This window comes from Carcharodon carcharias, chromosome 9 (assembly GCF_017639515.1).
Source record: "Carcharodon carcharias isolate sCarCar2 chromosome 9, sCarCar2.pri, whole genome shotgun sequence".
Classification (NCBI taxonomy): domain Eukaryota; kingdom Metazoa; phylum Chordata; class Chondrichthyes; order Lamniformes; family Lamnidae; genus Carcharodon; species Carcharodon carcharias.
In genome coordinates this window covers 106,621,333-106,644,523 of record NC_054475.1, presented here as the reverse complement: position 1 = coordinate 106,644,523, position 23,191 = coordinate 106,621,333, and the positions used below count along the sequence as shown (strand labels likewise).

General features: G+C 48.2%; 1 protein-coding gene across 1 annotated transcript in view; it reads right to left on the bottom strand.

Annotated features, from left to right (window-relative positions):
• The window catches only part of LOC121282627 (kelch-like protein 4), a 414,008-nt gene that overhangs the window by 156,976 nt on the left and 233,841 nt on the right, over positions 1-23,191 (bottom strand). The gene's annotated exons all lie outside the window — the stretch shown is intronic.

Below are 23,191 nucleotides of genomic sequence, written 5' to 3'. Positions count from 1 at the left end.
TTTTTTTTTGTCTGGTTTTAATGGTTCCTTGACTTGCCTTATCACTTTCTTCACTGAAAAGGGGTCAAAAGACAAATGTCAATCCCAGTCACACACTAAACAGCAGTTTAAAGTGGCGAGAGGGAAGAATGGTCTGAGTCAATTAGGATGTTTTGTGATGTGATTAAACCAGGGCAAAGGCTGTTTAAATCTTGCAGAAGTGTCATTGATCGAGCACAGTTTCTCTGCATGATGTACGATGTGAAGGAATCACTGAATGCAAGTTAAAAATAGCTGAAGATGTGATTTCTTCCGATGCAGAAAATCAGTTTTGATTCATGGTTTTCCAGGTATTTCGCCAGCAATAAAAAAAACTCCCTAAGGATGACTTTATTCTAACGCAGCAGGTCATGTTTTAATCAGAGAGACAAAACAGAAATGGAAATTGTGTTCCAAGTTGCCTGTCACCAAACTTTCAGCCATAAAATCAAACCTTAAACTGAATAAAGTTTTCTCATTCTAAAAGCTTTGGCTGTCATAACTTTTTGAAATCAGAAAATGACACAATCTCAGATATGGGGAATGTTTTCACCTTTGTGTTTCTGTAGAAGAAATTGTAGATTCAGCAAGAAAGACATTGTTTTTTAACTTTATAGTAAACTATGATTCAATTTTAAAATCGCCCAGGTTGGATATTCCTTTATCTAGTGACCCAAATACAAAAGATATAATAAAAGCAGACTGAACATATGTTTCCTTGGAGTTTTATACATGCTGGAGAAAAGTTAACAATTTACTCCAATATAGATCTGGATTTTAACTTACCTAACCCACCAGGAACAAAGGAGTAGTGGGAAATGGCAGTGTTGTCAGTCGAGCACAGGGAACCCGACTTCAGGATTTAACGCCCCTGCCGTGAGTGTGGTGTTGACTGGGTTCCTGCCTGACGGACAATCAGATTGACGGGCTTACCTTCCATTTGGACGGGGAATCAGGCAATGGGTGCCACAGGACAAGATAAGTTTACATCTGGAATGAAGGATTGATCCTTGTAAGGCTGCTGAGCCTGGGAAGAATTCGCTGGACGGGGCTAGAAGGAATGGCCTGCAAAGGGGATGGGTGTCCTGGGTGGGGGAAGGGCAAAGGTGTGATCAGAGTCTTAGAAAAGGGATCAGAGACCTGGGGTGGGAAAGAAGGTCAGAGACCTGAAGCACAGTATCAGAGGTCTAGGGTGTGATAGGCCTGAGGCTTGGAGAGGTTGAATCAGAGGCCTGGAAAGTGGATTGGAGGTTTTGGGAATGGGGTGAAGTGAAGACCAGAGGCCTGTGTAGGTGGAGGCCTGAGAACAGGAGCAGGGGCTTTGGGATGGTGGTGAGAAGGTTGCAGGTCTCATGGGGATGGTTGAAAGGGGGACTGTCAGTTCACGTGACTTGGCCAGAAGACATGCTGGATTCAGCAGGTAGGTGTACTGAATCTGACAGCCCTTACTTGGAGGTAATGGCTGGATTTTCCACATTTGCTAAAGTCAGAAGTGGGGTGATTGGAGATGGATTTGTGTCGGTGTTCTGAATTATAAGACTTTAACCACGCCCCCCCAATCCAAACCCACTCCTTATGTTGTCGTTAAATTCTCTCCAATAGTGTTGATTCTTGCGTATGTGTTCTGCAAACTGGGGAAATGATATTCCTGGTGTAGAAAAAAGATGGAGCTGGAAGATTTTTCTTTTTGGAAAAAAAGCTTCCATTTATATAGCAACTTATCATGACTTTAGAACATCCCAAAGCACTTTACAGCCAATGAATTACTTATGTTACTGTTGTCAAGGACAAATCTGTTAGCCAATTTATAGATGGCAAGCTCCCATAAATATCAGCAAGAAATTGTATTGATTTGGTGCCTTTAATGTAATAAAACTTCTTGAGCTGTTTCACAGGAGTATTTTAGAGCAAAATTTGACTCCGAACCACATAAGGAGATATCAGGATAGATGGACCAGGGTCAAAGAGATAGATTTTAAGCAACTGCTTTCAGTTTTAGTCTCTGTGGCTCTGTAACCACACCCAGGCTTGACTAACAGCACAAAGAGGACAGTTAACAGAAACAATAGGCCAGGATTTTACGGCCCCGCCGTGGAGTGTCTACCCCCAGTGGATGCAGCGAGTCATTTAAATCTTTGGTTAGGCTGGAGCGTAACATCCCAGCGGGTGGGAGGGGCCTTAAAATCCTGGCCATAAATGAACACCAAACACCTTACCACCACCTTCCCAAGGGCAATTATGGTTGGGCAATAAATGCTGGTCTAGCCAGCGATGCCCACATCCCAAAAATGAATTTTTAAAAATGGTATACTACATAGAGTATGAGAGTAAACTAGCCATGAATATAAAAGCACATCATAAGATCTTTTACAAGCATATAAAAAGAAGAGTAGTTATAATAAATGTTGGTTCCTTAGAGGCAAAGACAGGAGCAATTATCGTGGGGAATGAGGAAACGGCAGAGATGTTGAACAAGTATTTTGGCCGGAATTTTTCAGCCCCATTGGCGTCGGGCATCATGGCGGGTAGGGGGACAATATGGTGAGAAGGCCAAAAGTCAGTTTTATTCCATCATGAAACCAGTTTGAATTTGTCCGCTCCACCCATTTATGGCAGGCCGTGTTTCCCACCGCTGCACGTCAGGAATGTCATTTTAATACATTTGCATCTAAATATAAGCCTTACTTTCCGGAAACATTGCCCCACGTCAAATTTACCACCCATGTCGGCGTTACTTCAGAACCGTGTGCCTCACGACTGCCTTAAAAAAGCGTGCACCTGGCAACCTGAACATCGAGGGGAACTCGGGGTGAGTGCACACAAACTTGAGCAGCGCTCACGAGCATCACCTGTAGGACAACAAGGAAGAGGCACCACATATTAGCGGGGTGCACAGGCAAGTTGTTTTTTCCAGGCTGACTTTGCGTGCAGTGTCAGGGTAAGGGCTCCAGTGCAGGTCAGCCTGGGAGTAGCGGGTGGCAAGGCAGCACAGTCAGGCTGAAGGAAGTACTCAAGCACATGCCAGGGGGTTGGGGGAGGCAGGGAGGGAAGCGGCCATACACGTGTTAAAAAAAGCTTGTTAAAAATTAGCATTCTTCCGCAACTGAGACCGTTCAGCTGAAGCGCCAGTGACATGCTTGGAGTCAAGCCTCTGAAGCTTTTCTGTCCACTCAAGCAATGCAGTAGCATGAAGGTGCCACCAAATGCTCCAGAACTTTTCACCCCTCAGGTGCAGACTGAAAATTAATGTGTGCCTTAGAGGGTAGCAGAACAATTGGACAACTGGGCAAGTTGTAGAAACCCCTCGCGAAAGGTGACCATGGCACAGTCATTGACAGAAGTGCTCATAGCCCCTTGCAATGTCCTTATTAGGGCTTGGACCAGTTTCAATTATGGTTCAAGATAACAGTGCAGCCTTGCAGCGCGATTAGGAGAATGCCTGCACCTGAGCTGAGAGCACAGCATGCAGTCCAGTGGCTAAAAGCTGCTGCCAATCGGTCAAGTGGAATGGGGTGAAGGTGGGTGGGGTTTCGGACAGCCAATGAGTGCACTATACACTGGCTATCCAAGTGGTAGCCAGCGCTCTCCTGCATGTGTGAAGGGACCTTCAAACTTAACCCAGAGAGGTTCTTAGTACACATAAGCTAACCCTCTCTTTGATTCTGCAGGAGAAGAGCATCAGGATCATGAAGCCCAGTGATTTAGCGGTATGCCTCATGGCTTACAGAGGCCAAAGAAGAAGATGAAGAGAATGGTGAAGATCCCAGCTCAGCAAAGGGAGGAGCACCTCCTTCAAGACAAAGGAGGCAAGAGACCTGGCACCCGTAGGCACCTTGCTAGACCCAGGATCTATAGATGGTGCTTATCATTCCTGCAGATGACTGAAAACAGTATCACTGAAGACTGTGCATGTCTAGGGAACTGGTTGGTCGCATATGCCACCTACTGCAGGATTTGACGCTGTGGGGACACGGAAGGCATCCACTACCAGTGGCCGTGAAAGAGGCCATGCCACTCAATGTTTATGCCAGTGACTCCTTCCAGGACTCCACGGGTGACCAGTGCAGGATCGGACAACCCTCCACACACAAGTGTATACGGGAGGTCACGGACGCCTCCTTCGCAATAGCACAGAATTTTGTGCATTTTGCCAAGGATCAGGAAAACCAGGAATCAAGAGCACTGGGATTTGCACAGATCTCAGATTTTCCACAGGTTCAGGGTGCCATCAACTATGCTCATGTGGCACTTAGATCTCCATGGTAACAAGCAATCAACTACATCAACCACAAAGGCTTCCACTTGCAGAACGCAGCTGGTGTGCAACCACCACAAACACATCCTACAGGTCTGCATACGATTCCCAGGGAACATCCATGACTCCTACATCCTTAGCAGTCTCAGATCCCTGACATCTTCCAGGGTCCAGAGAGGTTGCAGGCTTGGCTTCTCGGGGACAAAGGGCTACCCTACAGAGGACATGGCTGATGATGCCTGTGTGGCAGTCTCAGACTACAGCAGGGAGACAGTATAACAAACAGCTCAGACTTTGACAGAACAAATAATAGGCATTTTGAAAATTAAGTTCTGGTGCCTCAACAGGTCCAGTGGAGCACAGTCCACCGAGGGTGTTGCACATTATTGTTGCTTGTTGTGCGCTTCACAACCTGGCACTGCAACAGGGGAGGACCTGGCTGAGGAGGAAATGGAAGAACCACACGTCTCCTCCGATGAGGAGGATGTCAAAGGTGACGATGGTGATGCGGTCCTCGAAGGCGAGGACGCTGGCGATGAGGCCATCGCACTGGCTGGATGAGGCAGGCACGCTCAGGAGGCTCCTATAGCTGGCAGATTTGTGGAGAGTGATGACGAGATGCAGTGAGGACAATCCTGACACCCTCAACTTGCATCTGTGAACGTTTGACTCCTGTGTGGCTGATGATAGCACACATACGCTCAGTGTTCAGGCTCATGTCATGTGTCATGGAAATGCAGTTGAGGCCCTAATAGTGGCTCAATTCCAGGAGGATGATGATGACATGTAGCGAGGACATGCCATAGATCTTCATATTGCCTCTGTGAATGTCTGACCCCTGTCTGGCTGAGGGCAGCTCGCTTTTGCTCTGTGATCAGGGTCATGTCATGGAGACAGAGCCATAAAAAAATTTAGATGCACCTGATCCTTTGTCTGCCTTCAGCACCTGACCCCTTCAGGAGCTCAGTGTCACCAGTCACAGATGCTGAATAGATGAGGGTCAGCCCCACCTCAAAGGTGCTGAAAGCACACAGAGAGAATGACGAAACTCTGTGATGCCTGCCCATGACATTCTAGCAGCAATGACAAGCACATTGAGGTGCAGGTATCACTAATATGTCCAATCAATGTGAAGTCAGACCATCACTTTGGTCTGAAGGTTACATAATGCACAGGGAAGAGGCCCTGGACTGAGAAACCTGCCTTTATCTTGTGCAGGAACCAAGATTTCACATTTGAGTGACACCACCACTGTTCATCATAACAAGGAGCCACAGACAGTGGAAGTTTATTGACAACAGTGAACATTGAGTACAAGTGATTAACACCCATGCCCAGGCTGTGCAACTACATTCTCTCAAGGCTTGGCCTAAATAGCCAAGTGGTTATGGTACTGGGTTTGTAACCCCAAGATCAAGAGTTCAAATCTCACAATGGCAAACTATGAAGCAATGTAACTTCATCTGAAACAGATGGAAATGGGTTTGTACTCGAAAGAGTTACAAAGATATGTTAATTATTATGCTTGGCCTAAATAGGCAAGTGGTTATAGTACTGGGTTTGTAACCCTAAGCTCAAGAGTTCAAATCTCACAATGACAAACTATGAAGCAATATAACTTCATCTGAAACAGATGGAAACGTGTTTGTACTCGAAAGAGTTACAAAGATATGTTAATTATTATGCTTGGCCTAAATAGCCAAGTGGTTATGGTACTGGGTTTGTAACCCTAAGCTCAAGAGTTCAAATCTCCCAATAGCAAACTATGAAACAATGTAACTTCATCTGAAACAGATGGAAACGGGTTTGTACTCGAAAGAGTTACCTCCACTGAAGGTGTGGAATATGCTGGCTGACACCCAACAAAATGTTTAGGCTTGGCCTAAATAGCCAAGCGGTTATGGTACTGGCTTTGTAACCCTAAGATCAAGAGTTCAAATCTCACAATGGTAAACAATGTAACTTCATCTGAAACAGATGGAAATGGGTTTGTACTCAAAAGAGTTACATTCTCTCAAGACTTGGCCTAAATAGGCAAGTGGTTATAGTACTGGGTTTGTAACCCTAAGCTCAAGAGTTCAAATCTCACAATGGTAAACTATGAAACAATGTAACTTCATCTGAAACAGATGGAAATGGGTTTGTACTCGAAAGAGTTACATTCTCTCAAGACTTGGCCTAAATAGGCAAGTGGTTATAGTACTGGGTTTGTAACCCTAAGCTCAAGAGTTCAAATCTCACAATGGCAAACTATGAAGCAATGTAACTTCATCTGAAACAGAGGGAAACGTGTTTGTACTCGAAAGAGTTACAAAGATATGTTAATTATTATGCTTGGCCTAAATAGCCAAGTGGTTATGGTACTGGGTTTGTAACCCTAAGCTCAAGAGTTCAAATCTCACAATGGCAAACTATGAAGCAATGTAACTTCATCTGAAACAGATGGAAACGTGTTTGTACTCGAAAGAGTTACAAAGATATGTTAATTATTATGCTTGGCCTAAATAGCCAAGTGGTTATGGTACTGGGTTTGTAACCCCAAGATCAAGAGTTCAAATCTCACAATGGCAAACTATGAAACAATGTAACTTCATCTGAAACAGATGGAAACGTGTTTGTACTCGAAAGAGTTACATTTTACTTGGGCTTGGCCTAAATAGCCAAGTGGTTATGGTACTGGGTTTGTAACCCTAAGCTCAAGAGTTCAAATCTCACAATGGCAAACTATGAAACAATGTAAATTCATCTGAAACAGATGGAAATGGGTTTGTACTCGAAAGAGTTACAAAGATATGTTAATTATTATGCTCGAAAGTGTTACATTTTACTTGGGCTTGGCCTAAATAGCCAAGTGGTTATGGTACTGGGCTTATAACCCCAAGATCAAGAGTTCAAATCTCACAATGGCAAACTATAAAAAAAAACAAACAATTTTTGCTTGGCCTAAATAGCCAAGTGGTTATGGGACTGGGTTTGTAACCCCAAGATCAAGAGTTCAAATCTCACAATGGCAAACTATGAATCAAGAGTTCAAATCTCACACTGGCAAACTATGAAACAACATCTGAAACAGATGAAAACAGGTTTGTACTCAAAAGAGTTACAGACTGCTGGTCACATGCTGCTTTACATCCTGGTTCCTCAATTGGGCTTGGCCTAAATAGCCAAGTGGTTATGGTACTGGGCTTATAACCCCAAGATCAAGAGTTCAAATCTCACAATGGCAAACTATAAAAAAAAAAACAAACAATTTTAGCTTGGCCTAAATAGCCAAGTGGTTATGGTACTGGGTTTGTAACCCCCAGATCAAGAGTTCAAATCTCACAATGGCAAACTATGAAACAATGTAACTTCATCTGAAACAGATGGAAACAGGTTTACTCAAAAGAGTATCAAGAGTTCAAATCTCACAATGGCAAACTATGAAACAATGTAACTTCATCTGAAACAGATGGAAACGTGTTTGTACTCGAAAGAGTTACATTTTTGGCCTAAATAGCCAAGTGGTTATGGTACTGGGTTTGTAACCCCAAGATCAAGAGTTCAAATCTCACAATGGCAAACTATGAAACAATGTAACTTCATCTGAAACAGATGGAAACAGGTTTACTCAAAAGAGTTACATCTAGTGGGCTTGGCCTAAATAGCAGCTTGGCCTAAATGGCCAAATGGTTATGGTACTGGGTTTGTAACCCCCAGATCAAGAGTTCATTTTCTTAACGATCTCGTGGAGGTAATTGTGGATTCAGTTGGTTTCCTGATACTGAGGAGAGAAGGTGTGTGGTGTTGGTGTTGCTGCTCCTCAGTGTTTCAACTGTTTCTGCTGCTGCCTTTGGGGTTGTTGCTTCTGCTGTGTGCTGCTGCTGCTTCTGCTGCTGCTCCTCCAGTGCTGCTAAAGGAGAGAGAGGGAGAGAAGAGAACTGTTGCTACAGGACAGGAAGGCCAGGAGGCCAGGACTGAGTTGAAAAACAACATCCTAGGTGGGTGTCTGAACTGTGTATTTTTGTTTAAGGTGGGGGCAATTAAGGACTGTGTTTTGTAGGGGGAGGCAAGAAGACTGCCAGAGGAGTTGGGGAAGGAAGAGAGGGAGGGTGTGTGTATGTGCTGAAACCATCTTTCTGCCACCCCTCCCCCCCAACCCAGCCCTTTTCCCAGTAAGGCCAGCAATAGCTGGTGAAGACATCGCCTCCCCCTGCCTGAAGAACATCAGGCCCCCACCCACTGTCCATCCACCATCGAGGACACCCACCTGGACATTTACCTCTTTCCCTCCTGTGCCTCCCTGTCTTTTACTCCTCTCCCTCCTCTCCTCTCCTGCCTAAAAGAGGGGAGGTTGTTTCTACCTCTCTCCCCCACCCCCTTTCCTCCCTATATATATAAAAAAATATATAAAAAGAAAAAAACAAAATGGCCAATCCTTCCCGGGGTGGGCGTGGCTCTGGCCCTAAGGCCAATTCACAATCGCCTGTGGCCGGGCCCTCGAGGGCTAATGTGGAGGCGGTTTTGTCACCGGTGGCAGGGCCTCAAAAAAAGAAAACTTATGCGGGGGTGGTTGCTTCTGCGGCTCCAGCTGCTCCCGCTGCCCTGTCACCTTTCCGCCTCCTCACCAGGGCCCTTGGGGTAAAGAGCTATGCTCACCCTGAAATGACAATAGAGGCCTGCGTAAAGGCTATGGCTGGGGTCGTCGGCCCCTCAGCCATTGTCGCGGCCTCTAAAATGTATGGGAAGGCCATATTCTTCTTGAGGTCCGAGCGGGCGGTGCGCCTCGCCCTGCAAAAAGGACTCACTGTGGGCGGGACTTTTCTGGCGGTGGATCCCCTTGAGGCCACCGCCCAGAGAATTATTATTTCAAACGTCCCGCCTATTCTATCCAGTGAGCTCCTCCTCCCCCACCTTAATAAACTGGGGGAGGTCAGGTCGGGGGTTGCACCAATCCTGCTTGGCCTCAAAGACTCGGCCCTCCGCCATGTGTACTCCTTCCGGAGCCAGGTATTTGTCCGCTTGGCCCGGGAGGAGTGCCTGGAGGGGGCCTTCATTATCAATTTTGAGGGGACCGCCTATCGGGTCTTCTGGACCGTGGAGGGCGTGCGGTGCCATGCTTGTAAGGAGGCGGGGCACATGAGGAAGAACTGCCCCGCCTCCAAGGCCACGAGCCCCACCCAAGCGGCCACGGCTGGCACCGCCCCTCCTCCCACCGCCACCACTCCATCTCCCTCCCCGCAAGGGGAAGCGACGCCGGCGGCCACTGCCATCTCGGCTGCCGGTGAGGCGGGGGGAGAGCCCCCGCGCCGTAAGAAGGCGCGGAGGAAGACCCGCAACCTGGAGGCGGCCCCTGAAACGCCCCAAAACCCCCAAACACCTGCAAGCACCGGCTCGGGGGAAAAGACATCATCCGGCCCCGGCGTCGTTTCTGCGCGTGCTCCCGGGGCCGGCGGGGAAAAGACGCGGGACCCCGAGCCGGGGTATCTGACACCCAAAACCCAGAGGGTGGAGTGTCCGGGAGGGCTGGACAAGGAGGAGGGGGCCTCGGAAAGGGAGGTCTCCCTAGCCCCCAGCCTGACTCGGAAGAGATGTCACGCTTCGGAGGAGGAGGTGGGTGATGCCCAAACTGAAGAAGTTGGGTGTGTCCCTTCCCCCGATGAAGAGGTGGTGGCGTCTCCGCCAAGTAAAATCTCACCCTGTCCTCTGGGGGAACTCAAAACCCCTGCACCGACTCCCACCACTGTTACCCCTGTCAACCTGCTGCAGTCCCCTGAACAGGGCCCCTCGGGGGTCACTGAAGGCACCTCCCTTGAGGTGGTGCCCGACTCAGAGACCCTCGATACCCCCGAGGTACCTTCTGGCTCATCGGGGGACTGCAACTTTCAAAATTTAAAAAATGTCAACGGGTCATTGGGTGGCGGCGAAAAGGAAGGCCTTCCCGCTCCCTCCCAAACCTTAGCACCGGGCGTCCTAGTTTTAGGTCAGGAGCTTGGCCTGAGCTCCCCGGACGACCCGGTGCCGGGAGGAGAGCGGGCATCAGAACTGCCGCTGCCCTCTGACCCAAAACGTTTAGAGGAGACCAGAGAGGACCCCTCTGGCCTTGATCCTGGGGGTGGGATCGAGGCACAGATAGAGCCAGCTGGCAGCTCCGAATCAGCCCCCGTACTCAATGCGGGGGAGGGGTCGGAAGCTGGAGGAGACGACCTGGAGGAGGACGGGGTGTCCGTGGTGAGCGCTGGAGATTACGCTGAGTCGCTCTCAAGCGAGGCGGTGGATCCCCTGGTGCCCTCCACTGACTCCCCCCTCATCCCCCCAAGGGAACTCTGGGACTTTTTGGCGAGTCATCGCGGTCGCCGAGACAGGGTTCAGTTGGCCTTGGACTGGTGGCATTCTTTTCCGCTGGTGTTCTGGTCCACTCGCGAGGCTCTCAAGTCTCCTGAGTTGGATAGGAACGCGCGGCGGAGGGTCCAAACGTTTCTCGCTGGGCTCCTGAAGGAGAGGAAGGACTAAAAAGTCCTCTTCTTCTTTTTAATGACTTAAGGTGAAGATTTGATGTACCTTTGACAATGAAGACGACTATAGCCAGCCTCAACATCCGCGGCAGCAGGGCCGCACAGCGCAGGTTCCAGAACTTCTCGGTCCTCAGGGACGGGAAGTATGCGTTGTGCTTCCTGCAAGAAACCCATACCGTTCCGGGAGACGAAGCCACGTGCCTCCTGGAGTGGCGAGGGGGGGTCTACATGAGTCACCTAACCTCCAATTCTGGCGGGGTGGCTATCTTGTTGGCCCCGCATTTTCAGCCGGAGATCTTGGGGGTCAAGGAGCCGGTGCCAGGCCGGTTGCTGCACCTGACTGTGCGTCTGGGGGGGGCGGTGCTTCACTTTGTGAATGTGTACGCTCCCCTGGGCACGCAGCAGCAAGCGAGCTTCTTTGAAGAAGTGTCCACTCATCTCGGCTCCATCAACGCTGGCGAGTGCATCGTCCTCGGGGGGGATTTCAATTGCACCCTCGGGGTCCGGGACCGTCACGGTACCCCGCACTGCACGCGAGGTGTGAGTAAGTTGCGGGACCTGGTCAGGTCCTTCGACTTAGTGGATGTCTGGCGAAATCTCCATCCTGACTCCAGCCTGTTCACCTTTGTGTCACCTGGAGTCGGAGCGTCCAGACTCGACCGCCTTTACGTTTCGAAGGCGTACGTGTCCTGCGTTCCGGCTGCTTCTATACAGCAGGTTCCGTGCACGGACCACCGTCTGGTGTGGGCGGAGCTCACTTCGTTCTGCGCTCGGACGGGGTCCGCGTACTGGCATTTTAATAACCTGTTGTTGGAAGACCAGCGGTTCCTGGACTCGTTCCGTCGCTTCTGGGCCGGCTGGAGAAGGAAGCGGGGAGGCTTCCCCTCCTTGAGGCTATGGTGGGACGTGGGCAAAGCTCACATCGGAGTTTTCTGTCAAGAGTACGCGAAGGGGTCGACAAAGAGACGCAAATCCAGGGTCGAGGAGTTGGAGAAGGAGGTGCTCGACCTGGAGGCACGTCTCCGTCAGCCCGACGCGGACCCAGCCCTGCGGTCGGTGTACGATGAGAAGAAGGGCGCGCTGCGGGACCTGCAACTGGTCGGGTCTCGGGGCGCGTTCGTGAGGTCGCGGATCTGTTTCCTTAAGGAGATGGACCGTGGCTCTCCCTTCTTCTACTCACTGGAAAAAAGGCACGGGGTCCGTAAGCAGCTCTTTACGCTGCTGGCCGACGACGGATCCCTTGTCTCGGATCCGGAGGGCATCAGGGCCATTGCCCGAGATTACTACACTGCCCTTTTCTCTCCGGATCCGTCCAGTGAGGAAGCTTGCAGAGCTTTGTGGGAGGACCTGCCGCAGGTCGGCCCGGAGTGCGCCGGAAAGCTCGACTCCCCTATAAGTCTGGGGGAGCTGACCGGCGCACTCGACGGTCTTTCTAGGGGCAAAACCCCGGGACTAGATGGGCTGACCGTGGAGTTCTTCAGGGCGTTCTGGGACGTCTTGGGGAGCGACTTCGCGGGGGTCCTGGGGGAGAGCATTGCTACCGGGGAGATGCCCCTTTCGTGGCGCAGGGCCGTGATTGCCCTGCTGCCGAAGAAGGGGGATCTCCGCCTTCTTAAAAACTGGCGCCCGGTCTCCCTCCTCAGCACGGACTACAAAATCTTCGCCCGAGCCATGTCTTCTCGGCTCGGCACCGTGCTGGACCACATGATCCACCCTGACCAGTCCTACACCGTCCCGGACCGCACCATTTATGATAACATCCATCTGGTCCGGGACATCATCCACCATTCCCAGAGGGCTGGTCTGTCGAGCGCCTTCCTGTCTCTCGATCAGGAGAATGCGTTCGACAGGGTGGATCACGAATACTTACTCGGAACTCTGCGAGCTTTCGGGTTCGGGACGCATTTTGTCGCCCGGATCCGACTTCTGTACACCGCCGCGGAGTGTCTAGTGAAGGTTAACGGGTCCCTGACGGCGCCCCTTCGCTTTGGGAGAGGGGTACGTCAGGGCTGCCCCCTGTCTGGCCAGTTGTATTCTATTTGCGTGGAGCCTTTCCTGCGCCTCTTGCGGAGGAGGTTGTCGGGATTGGTTCTGCGCGGGCCGGGCATCGGGGTGGTCCTTTCGGTTTACGCCGATGACGTGCTCCTTATGTTTAGTGACCCGGCTGACCTGCGGAGGATGCGCGAGTGCCAGGAGGTCTACTCTGCCGCTTCTTCTGCCAGGATCAACTGGGGTAAATGTTCTGGACTCCTGGTCGGTCAGTGGCAGATGGATCCCCTACCCGAGGAGCTTAGGCCTTTCACCTGGAGCAGGACCAGCCTCCTCTACCTGGGGGTCCATCTCTGCCCTGCTGAGGAATCCTGGCCGGCAAACTGGCAGGAACTGGAGACGAAAGTCACCGCTCGCCTGCGGCGCTGGACAGGGCTACTCCAAGTGCTATCTTACCGAGGTCGAGTTCTGGTCATAAACCAGCTGATCGCCGCCATGTTGTGGTATCGGCTGGTCACTTTGACCCCTCCCCCGGACTTTGTCACAAGAATCCAGAGATTGTTAGTCGACTTCTTCTGGGACAAAAGATTGCACTGGGTCGCTGCCGAGGTTCTGAGTCTCCCGCTTAGGGAGGGTGGTCAGGCGCTAGTGTGCCTACGCACACAGGTGGCGACTTTCCGCCTTCAGACACTGCAGCGATACCTCTACGTCGAGCCTCCTCCTAGATGGTGTGCCCTGATGACGTATTTCTTCCGTCAGGTGCACGGCCTGAATTATGACGTGCAGCTCCTGTTTATAGAACAGCTGGGCCTCGGTGGCTCCTTGCAGGCGTTGCCCGTCTTTTACCAGGACCTGATCAAAGTCTGGAAAGTGGTCGCCTCGCGACGCAGCTCTCCCCCGTCAGGAGTAGCGGCTATCGTCAGAGAGCTGCTGCTCAGGAATCCGCCCCTCCGTCCTTTTCAGTGGTTGGCGGAGAGGAGGGCTGTGGCCGCAGGGGTGACCAGGATCGAGGACGTGCTAGGTGGCGGAGGGCTGGGCTGGATGCTCCCGCAGGAGTTGGCGCGACGCGCGTCTGTGAGTGTCCAGGTCGCAGCCGATGCCATCCAAGACCTGAGAACGGTCGTGCTCGGACCCGACGTTATTTTGGGTCTTGAGGTGGCCCAGGTGCGCGGTGGTCTTCCGTCTGAGCGTTCCCCTGTTCGGACGGAATTCCACATTGGCCCCAAGCCCCGAACCCTCCCTCGGGTGCTGGTGCCCCGCAATATGAGCCGCCTTGGGGACATGCCCTCTGTGCCTTTTGGCACGGCAAAGAGGGGCTTTTTGTACGGACTGCTGCTGCACACCTTCCATTTTCTCGCCCTTGTCCGTCGACCGGACACGCCCTGGCGTGCCTTGTTGCCGTCCGGTGGTGGAGGCCCCCGATGGGAGGCCCTCTACGGAGGTGTCCTCCCCCTTTCTATCGGGGACCTGGGTTGGAGGGTGTTGCATGCAGCAGTCCCTTATAATAAGAGGATGCATAGGTTCACGGACTCTCAAGACACGTGCCCTTTTTGCGGTCTTGTGGAGTCCGTGGACCATGTATACGTAGGGTGTTGTAGGCTGCACTCCCTTTTTAGTTATTTGAAAAACCTTTTATTGGTGTTTTGTTTGCACTTCAGCCCCACGCTCCTGATCTATGGGCATCCGGTGCGGAAGGGGGTCGGGAAGGAGGAGGACCTCCTCGTAAACCTGCTCCTGGGCCTGGCCAAGTTGGCCATTAACAGGTCCAGGCAGCGGGCGATCGACGGGGGAGTCCCGCCCGATTGTTTGTCCCTCTTCCGTGGCTACGTTCGCTGCCGGATGTCCCTGGAGAAGGAGCACGCGGTGTCTGCTGGCACTCTCGAGGCCTTCCGTGCTCGGTGGGCACCGCGGGGACTGGGGTGTTTTGTTGATCCCTTTAATTACATTTTGATTTAAAGTTTGTAAGTTTCCTTTAAACTTTGTTCTTGGTTTTTCAGCTGACCTGAATTAGGGGCTGTTCCTGATTTATCCTAATTTTGTTGATTTGTTTTTCATTTAAAAGATTATCAAGAGTTCAAATCTCACAATAGCAAACTATGAAACAATGTAACTTCATCTGAAACAGATGGAAACATGTTTGTACTCGAAAGAGTTACATCCTTTCAACCTTCTTAAACCTGCCGCTACATCTTGGTGCTCCTCCAACATCCAAAGCAGAGGTGGAGGCAGCCTACTGACCTTGACAGGTCTCCCCTGGAAAGCCGAGACCTGGAGGGCTCTGGCCTGCTTTCGGGATTCTGCTGTGTGGCAGCGGCACCCTCCTTGGCCTGTGGCGCTCAAGCTGCTGGGGTCACAGGAAGAGAGGATTCGGATATGCTGGACACTCCTGGAGTCACCTGGGTGGATGGCCCCAGGGTGTGCACCTGCTGATCCTCCCTACAGGTGCCTGAGAGCTACTGGCTGACTCCTTGAGGAGAAGGGGAAGCTGCCCCGTACCCCTCTTGCATTGACACTGTTGGAGGCCAACTATGGCATCAGCAATGGAGCCGTGCAGGACCAATATCCTGTACCAAGGTCACCATGGCGGCTGCCATCCTACCAGTGTTGATCTTGGTGCGCTGGTATGCCGGCACTACCACCTCAGACTGAAGGTGGACGGATTCCTCCACCATGCCTTGCAATCTGAGGTATGCAGCGGACATCCCTTCCTGATGTTCCCACGTTTGCTGTTGCTTGTCCAGTAATTGAGGTGTGACCGAGCCCAGAGGTTCCTCACCTGACTCAGATTCAGCAGATTTCTAGTTTTCAGCAGTCCTCCGAATTCTGGAAACCTGGGAACTCCCTGCCGCCACCTGCTGTGGATCAGACAGTGCAATGTGCTTGCCAGATTGTGACCCCACAGCTACTCTAGAGCTATGTCCCTCTCTGTGTGTGCCTCTCTGCTGATGGAGGGTGTGGGTGAGCGCTGTGGTGGGTCTTCAAGGAGGGTGTCATCAGATTCTTCTTCTGAGGTGTCTTTTGATCTTGAGTTGAGGACCTGGCTCTTGGACTGTCTCGGCTGCTTCCCAGATGTGCCTGCGAAAGCAAGGAGAGGTAATTAGTGCATGGCAGGGGACTGCGAAACAGGGGAACTCACTCACAGCATGGTTGTTTAATGGATGTTGTGCTGCTGGATCCTCACTTGGTTTGAGCACCGCCGACCTCACTGTCAGCACACGAATGGTCCAGATCATCGCCAACCAGCAAGATGACTCTATTTTCAAGGTCTGTGAGGGCCATGATGTCAGGCATTCCTCCACTAGTCTGCGACCTCTCCCTTTTGTTGTGTGCCAGCTTGTCCTGCATGAACACAGAAGGATAGACTGTAAGCAGGCTGCCTGTTAGGCCAGATGAGAAGGATGCCTGGTATGTGTGAATGCTGAGTGGTGCATGGACGTGATGAGGACACGATCCTCAGGACAGATGAAGGTGAGTGTGAGAGAGTGAATGTCCCTTGAACTGGCAGTAAGATCCCTGTGGATGTGTGATGAGTTTGTGAGTGTGTGAGTTGAGAGTGATAAGAAAAGTGACTTACCCTGCAGAACGGAAGAGATAAGTCATGCTCTTTTGGCACTGGGTGGCTGTCCTCTTTTGCAGGGCTGACCACCGCTGCCACCGCCTCCCATGCTGACTGGTGACCTTGCTTGTTGGTCTTCATCCAGACTGTGGGTAGAGGACTTCATGGTGGGCCTCCACTATGTCCCAAGGGAGGCGTGACTAAACTTGGGGGCAGCATGTTACCTCCTTTTGGCAGCCATGACTTTGTAGCAGCTTCCAATCCCTTAGAGAGAGCTAGCTCTGTGCAGGGGCACACTTTAAATATGGCGCCCAGATTACTAAAGCCTGAGGTGATGGCAGGGCAGGAGAATCAGAGGCAGTCCCACCAGCGATCCGGCGTGTTTCCCAGGAATGCATTATTAATGAGGTTGGACGTGCCAGGAACGGGACGAAACAGCGCAAAAAGCTACCATTGCGGCTGGTGAGTAAAACGTCCTGCTACCGCACTTTGTGCAAATCTGGAACAATTCCACCCTTTGTGTCTGGCTTCACAATAGAAAATCACAAATCACAATCCAGTAAAAGAGGGTAATCAAGGAGCTAATAAAAGCGAGGAATTTAAGGTGATTAATATCAGTAGTGAAAAAGTATTGCAGAAACTTAAAATGTTAAAAGCTGACAAATCCCTAGGATCTAATGGCTACATCCTTAGTGTAGGATAAAGGGTTAACAGAAGCCATATGCTAATGTATGACATAGATGATGACATGTCACTGACATATCAGACTATCCTGTGTCAGACCCTTTCGAGAGAGATAGAGAGAGAGAGAGAGAGGTTGGAACACTGCACTCAAGAACAACATTCCTATTCTCTTCACCGGTCATCTTCCGGTCACTTCCATTTCGACACACCATCCTGCTTTCGTGCCATCATGTTTGTCCTTGGCCTGCTGCAATGTTCCAGTGAAGCCCAACGCAAACTGGAGGAACAGCACCTCATCTTCTGATTAGGCACTTTACAGCCTCCTGGACTTAACATTGAGTTGAACAATTTCAGACCATGAACTCTCTCCTCCATCCTCACCCCTTTTTTTTAATCCCCTTTTCTCTACATTCATTTTTATTTTTTATCCACTTATGTTTATTTTTATTCCCCCTTTTATCATCCCTTCTATCCCATTTTCTATCCTTTTTCGGCACCATCACCCCCGCCCCCATCCCATTCCCTACAGGGCCATCTGTTACTTGTTCCATGTTGTTCTTTCACACAATGTTACCCTTGTTCTGCTACTATCACATTCTGCTTTCTTTATGCCACTATCAACACCTTTTTAAACACTAAACACTACCATTAACATTCCCTTTGTCCTTTAGTTCATGATATGTTTGTCAATCCCTTCTTTGTCCCCACCTATCGCTTGCCTTCTATCCAGCTCCACCTGCCCCGTCCCCCCTTAAACAATGTAACTTTCATCACATTTCCACTTCTCTTCAGCTCTGAAAAAGGGTCATATGGACGCGAAATGTTAACTCTGTTTCTCTCTCCACAGATGCTGCTGGACCTGCTGAGTTTTTCCAGCATTTTTTGTTTATCTTTCAGATTTTCAGCATCTGCAGTATTTTGATTTTATTTCTATTCTCTAAACTGTTTAGATGTAGTACTAATAAACAAGTGTTAAGCAAGTACCAGAGTATGACGACAGTCTGTCCAGTAACCAAGTACGTTGCCCTGAGTCCACAGATAAGAAGGACCATCTCAGAACATGGTGGCAGCAGTGAAGACATCAATGTAAAAAATACATTTGTGTTATCAAAGAAACCACAGAGTGAAGGAAAATAGCAGCTTGTACTTACAACTCGATGAAAGGAGGAGGCAAGCTGGCGAGAGGTAACAACGACCATACCTGGTGAGCAGTCCCTGCCCCTACCCCACCCATTTGACTGTCTCAAGAGTCTGCACAGAGGCCAGCAGTGGGTGTTATAGAAACATAATTTCTTTTCATATCGAGTAGCATCAGGTCTTTGTGCTAAAGAGCAGAAGCATCAAGTCAGTTCCTTTCTTTATACTGTAGGTCCAGTAGCAAATGACATTCTCATGATACAGGGAGTGAGGAAGTCCATTGTGGACTTTGAAACCATTCTCAAAGCCTTTGACACCTATTTTAGCCCGAAGAGAAACTTAGTTATAGAACAAGCATGTTTTAGGTTGCAACGACCTGGGGAATCAATTGAATTATTTCTAACTGACCTATATTGCCTAGTTCTAATGGATATGGGGTGCTGAAGGATGACCTAATCCATGACAGCATAATCGAGGGCGTCCGAGATGAAACTCTCTGACTTTTTGCAGACCAGAGATGACCTTACTTTAGATCAAGCAGTCCAGTACACGAGACCTTAGAGCACTTAATCAAGCTATAACTCAGCGGGACTCCAAAGTTTCATTGATTGGGTAGGGCCATGGGTAGTGGCCCCATCCATAAGGAAGCCCATCAAACTGATAGGGCAAGAAACTCCACACCAGCAGCCATTTTGAGATGCTTGCATTGTGGTGCAAAGAATCAACACAGACCCAGGACTGCCCAGCAGGGGGCACAGAATGCTTCCAGTGTGGCAAAACTGGACATTTCAAGTGTATCTGCAAATTCAATAACTTTAATCACGGCAGAAGACAAGAAAATATTTATGAAACACACTTCATCCAAAAAATTGGAAATCAAAACAAAGACATAATTAGAGTTTCTAAGAGAAGTTAATGGTCTTAATTCAAACTATTGGTCAGTTACAGTGCAAGTTAAAGGCTTCGGTGTCAACTTTAAAATTGATACTGGAGCTGGCATCAGCATACTAGCAGATGATCTCAACTGGCTTCAGCCAATACCCCTTCATCCATCAAATATCAAATTACAAGGTCCAGGCGGCAATGACCTTTCAATTCAAGGCAGAATTATTGCTTCTCTTCACTGCAAGGAGCGACAGATCATTGATTCTCTCTTTATTGTTCACAATCAATGCATATCCTTATTGAGTGGTGATGTTGGCACACTTCTAGGCAATCTGGAAAAACAGATGATGCCCAGCATTTGAAGAACTTGACATCGCTCATGGAATAATCTTCAACCTTTTATTTAGAAGCAGTGGAACTTCAGCCTACAGCAGCTGAGCAAGTTTATATGATCAGCAGCAAGTTCTTTTCTTTCACAGAGACGCCATCCACTAGACCTCGGGTCGAGATTGAAGTTATGAATCTCCCAGTTTTTCATGAAGTTAGACCAGATGTTACGAATACAGAAGGCACTGCATCAGGCGGTGTGCATCCACTTGAAGACCTGCTGGGCCTGAATTGTCTCTTTACAGATGAAAGTGATGAGGAAGAAGCCATTGCAGCACTGAGTTATCTGTTGGAGGTTGCAGCCCTAGGTTTTGGTCCCTCTTTCCAATTGATAGATACAGCATATAGTGCCTTTTTGGAGGAGTCAGCTGGGCTTCTAGTGGCTGAGCAGCATTCAGATCTTTGTTCCACTGAACCTACCAATGTATTGCCTAGTATAACTCTCATTGTCCATGAAGAATCTTCCACAGAGAACACCTTGCCTGATTCCATGTCAGAGTCCATAGAGGATCATACCGCCAAAGAGCTGGTGGCTCCAGGGGCAGAAGTCAATTGACACCCATACTTCAGTCCCAGCAGAAAATCTTCTTCACGTTAGAGCCAATGTCAGCTCAGAAGCAATGGCAGAATCTTTAGCACTTCTGAAGGTGCAGGATCCTGTACAGCAATCTTGTCTCTGAGTTATTTGTCTGCAGGAAATTTGTCTTCATTCTGTTGTTGAAATTCGTCCCGTGGCAAAATATGGTGCTGTCTTGTCTCCATATCCTCAACAATTCTTACCATTGCCCAGAGCGGAACAGTCTGACACAGAGAAAAGTGTGGCTCTCTTACCATTGCCTACAGAAAGTAGACAGTCCTTCCGAAATATCATTGAAAAATCACCTCTTCTCCTTTTTCTCAAAGGCTAACAGGAATTTTATGGATTTTTAAAAATTTTGTCATCCAGCTTCATTGGAATCTCAGACCTCCGATACCCTTTTCAGTCTTTGATGCAGCAATGAATGATATGGCTCTGGCAGTCTTCCCTGGAGTTGAAGATGATTTGTCTTCTAAATGTCTTTCCCCGTGTGCTTCAAGGGAGCTAGAAGTTCCTCAGAGAATCCTGAGTTCATCTCTTCTAACCCCAGGGGGTCCAAATTTGATTCTCTTCAGCCTTCTCTCTTGGGTCAGTCTTTTGTTCAAATGTCTTTGTCGTCTTTGCAGTTTAGTAGTTCTGAAACCTACACTCTGCTTTCCAGCAATGCTGCTAAATTGCTGTCCCATTTTGGTGATGATGATTCCCTCCAAGATGCAGAAGAAAGCTTTCATATCTCCAAGACACCTTCCATAAGGGGTGAGAATATTTTAGGAGATTGAATCCCTCACATCTGTGACTTGGGGAGGGGGAAGAGTAGGAGTTGGAGTTGGTTAGAATCTGTAGTTGTAAAAGGGAGTTATGGAAATGCAATGTAATTGGTTAAAGATATAGTTTCATACTGTTGATGAAAATGGATAATATACTTCAGGAGAGGTAGAATTAACTGAAGGGGTATGCTAAAGTGCGACATAAATAATGATGTATCACTGATATCAGTCGGTCATGTGTTAGAAACTCGAGAGAGAGAGAAGGTTTGGAACACCATGTTCAGGAGCAACATATCTACTGTTTAGGTGCAGTACTAATAAACAAATGTTAATCAAGTACCAGGGTATGACTACAGTCCATCCAGTAACCAAGCACCATGTCTAGAGCCAACAGATAAGAAGGACCATTTCAGAATGATAAGATTATAACAGACATAGTGTACACACTGCTTATGATTTTGCAAAATGTCCTAGATTCTAGAATTCTCCCAGCAAATTGTAAGTTAGCAAATGTAACAACACAATTCAGGAAAGGAGGGAGAGAGAAAACAGGGCACTACAGGTCAGTTAGCCTGATATCATACACTGGGAAAACATTAGAATTTATTATTAAGGAAGTTGTAACAATTTACTTTGAAGATCAAAGTATGATCACACAAAGTCAACATGGTTTTACAAAAGGAAATCATGTTTGAGAAATTTATTAGTTTTTTGAAAATGTAACTTGTTGGGTAGCTAATGGGGAACCAGTAGATGTAGTATTGTCGGAAAAGATGCCACACAAAAGAATACATGTAATATATATACTGTATATTTAGTGGGCCATTACTAGCGGAGTGCCAGAGAGATCAGAGTTGGAGCCTCAGCTATTTACAATCTATATTAATGACTTATACAAAGATACAGAGAGTAATGTATTTAAGTTTGCTGATGATACAAACCTAGGTTGGAAAGTAACCCATAGGAGGATACAAAGAGGCTGCAAAGAGATATAGACAGGTTAAGTGATGGGGCAACAAGATAACAGATGGAGTATAATATGAGGAAGTGTGAGGTTATTCATTTTGGCAGTAAGAAAAGAAAACAGAATGTGTTTTAAAAGATGTAAAATTTCTAAATATTGATACTTAGAGAGAGGTAGGTGTTCTTGTACAAGGTACATAAAGATAACAAGCAGGTATTGAAAGCAATTAAGAAAGTAAGTGGCATGTTGGTTTTTTTTACAAGAGTATTGCTGTACAAAATAAGGAAACATTGCTATAATTATACTGGGCTTTGGTGAGACCACACCTGGAGTACTGTGTGCAGTTTTGGTCTCCATATTTTAGGGGAAGATGTATTTGCTTTGGTGGTTGTACAGCGAAAGTTCAGCAGATTGGTCCCTGGGATGAGGTTTGTCCCATGATGAAAGGCTGAGTAAATTGGGCTAATACTCTCTGAAGTTTAGAAGAATGAGAAGTGATCTTATGTAAACATAGAAGATTCTGAAGAGGCCTAACAGGGTAGACACTGAAAGGTTGCTTCTCCTGTTGGGGAATCTAGAACATGTGGGCACAGTATCAGGATAAGCAATTAATCAGAGAAGAAACTTCTTCACTCAAAGGGTTATGAATCTTTGGAATTGTCTCCCCTGGAGTGGGTGTAAATCCTCCATAGTTGTGTATTTTTAAGATAGGGATAGACAGGGAATCAAGAGATATGGGAAGTGGATGGGAAGGTGAAGTTGCGGCAGAAGTTCAGCCAAGATCATATTGAACACCAAAAATAAGAATAGAATCAACAGGCTGAATGGTCTAAGTCTGCTCCTATTTCTCAAATTTGCACAGCATAAATCCCAAACTATCACTAATACTGTTTGATAAATCTTAAATTCACTTTGTTAATTATCATATTTCTGTGACCATCAAATTTACTTTGCGGTGCTTATGGAGACCAGACTAAACAACATTTTTTCTTTCCAAGGAGTTGTTCTTACTGAAGCTGCACCTATTTAGAGCCCAATTGTCTTTGAACATTTGTACAGTAACTTTATTCTCTGTTTAGTGCTCCTAGTAGAGTAATTCTTTTGGAATGAACCTTAGCTTGGCATTAATTACAGCAAACTCGCCTTTTAAATAGTTCATCACAGGTGCAAAGCAATCATGCAAATTGCACTGAACTAAGCCAATCAGCAACTTTCCAGCAATACATACATACTGAACATGTGTGCAATAATGTATACATATAGTGGAGTTGAAAACTTGCCACCTGTTAAGCAATTGCTGCATCAGCAAGCTACTATATATCCTCCATCACATGTATATAAAAAATGACAAAACTACTGGAAGATATTCTAATTGGTTATGATATAATCACAGTGGGACTTTAGAATTTATCAATTGCCTGATTCTGCATACGAGTTACATTATAAATAGTGGAATGATATAGCACAGGAAGAAGCCA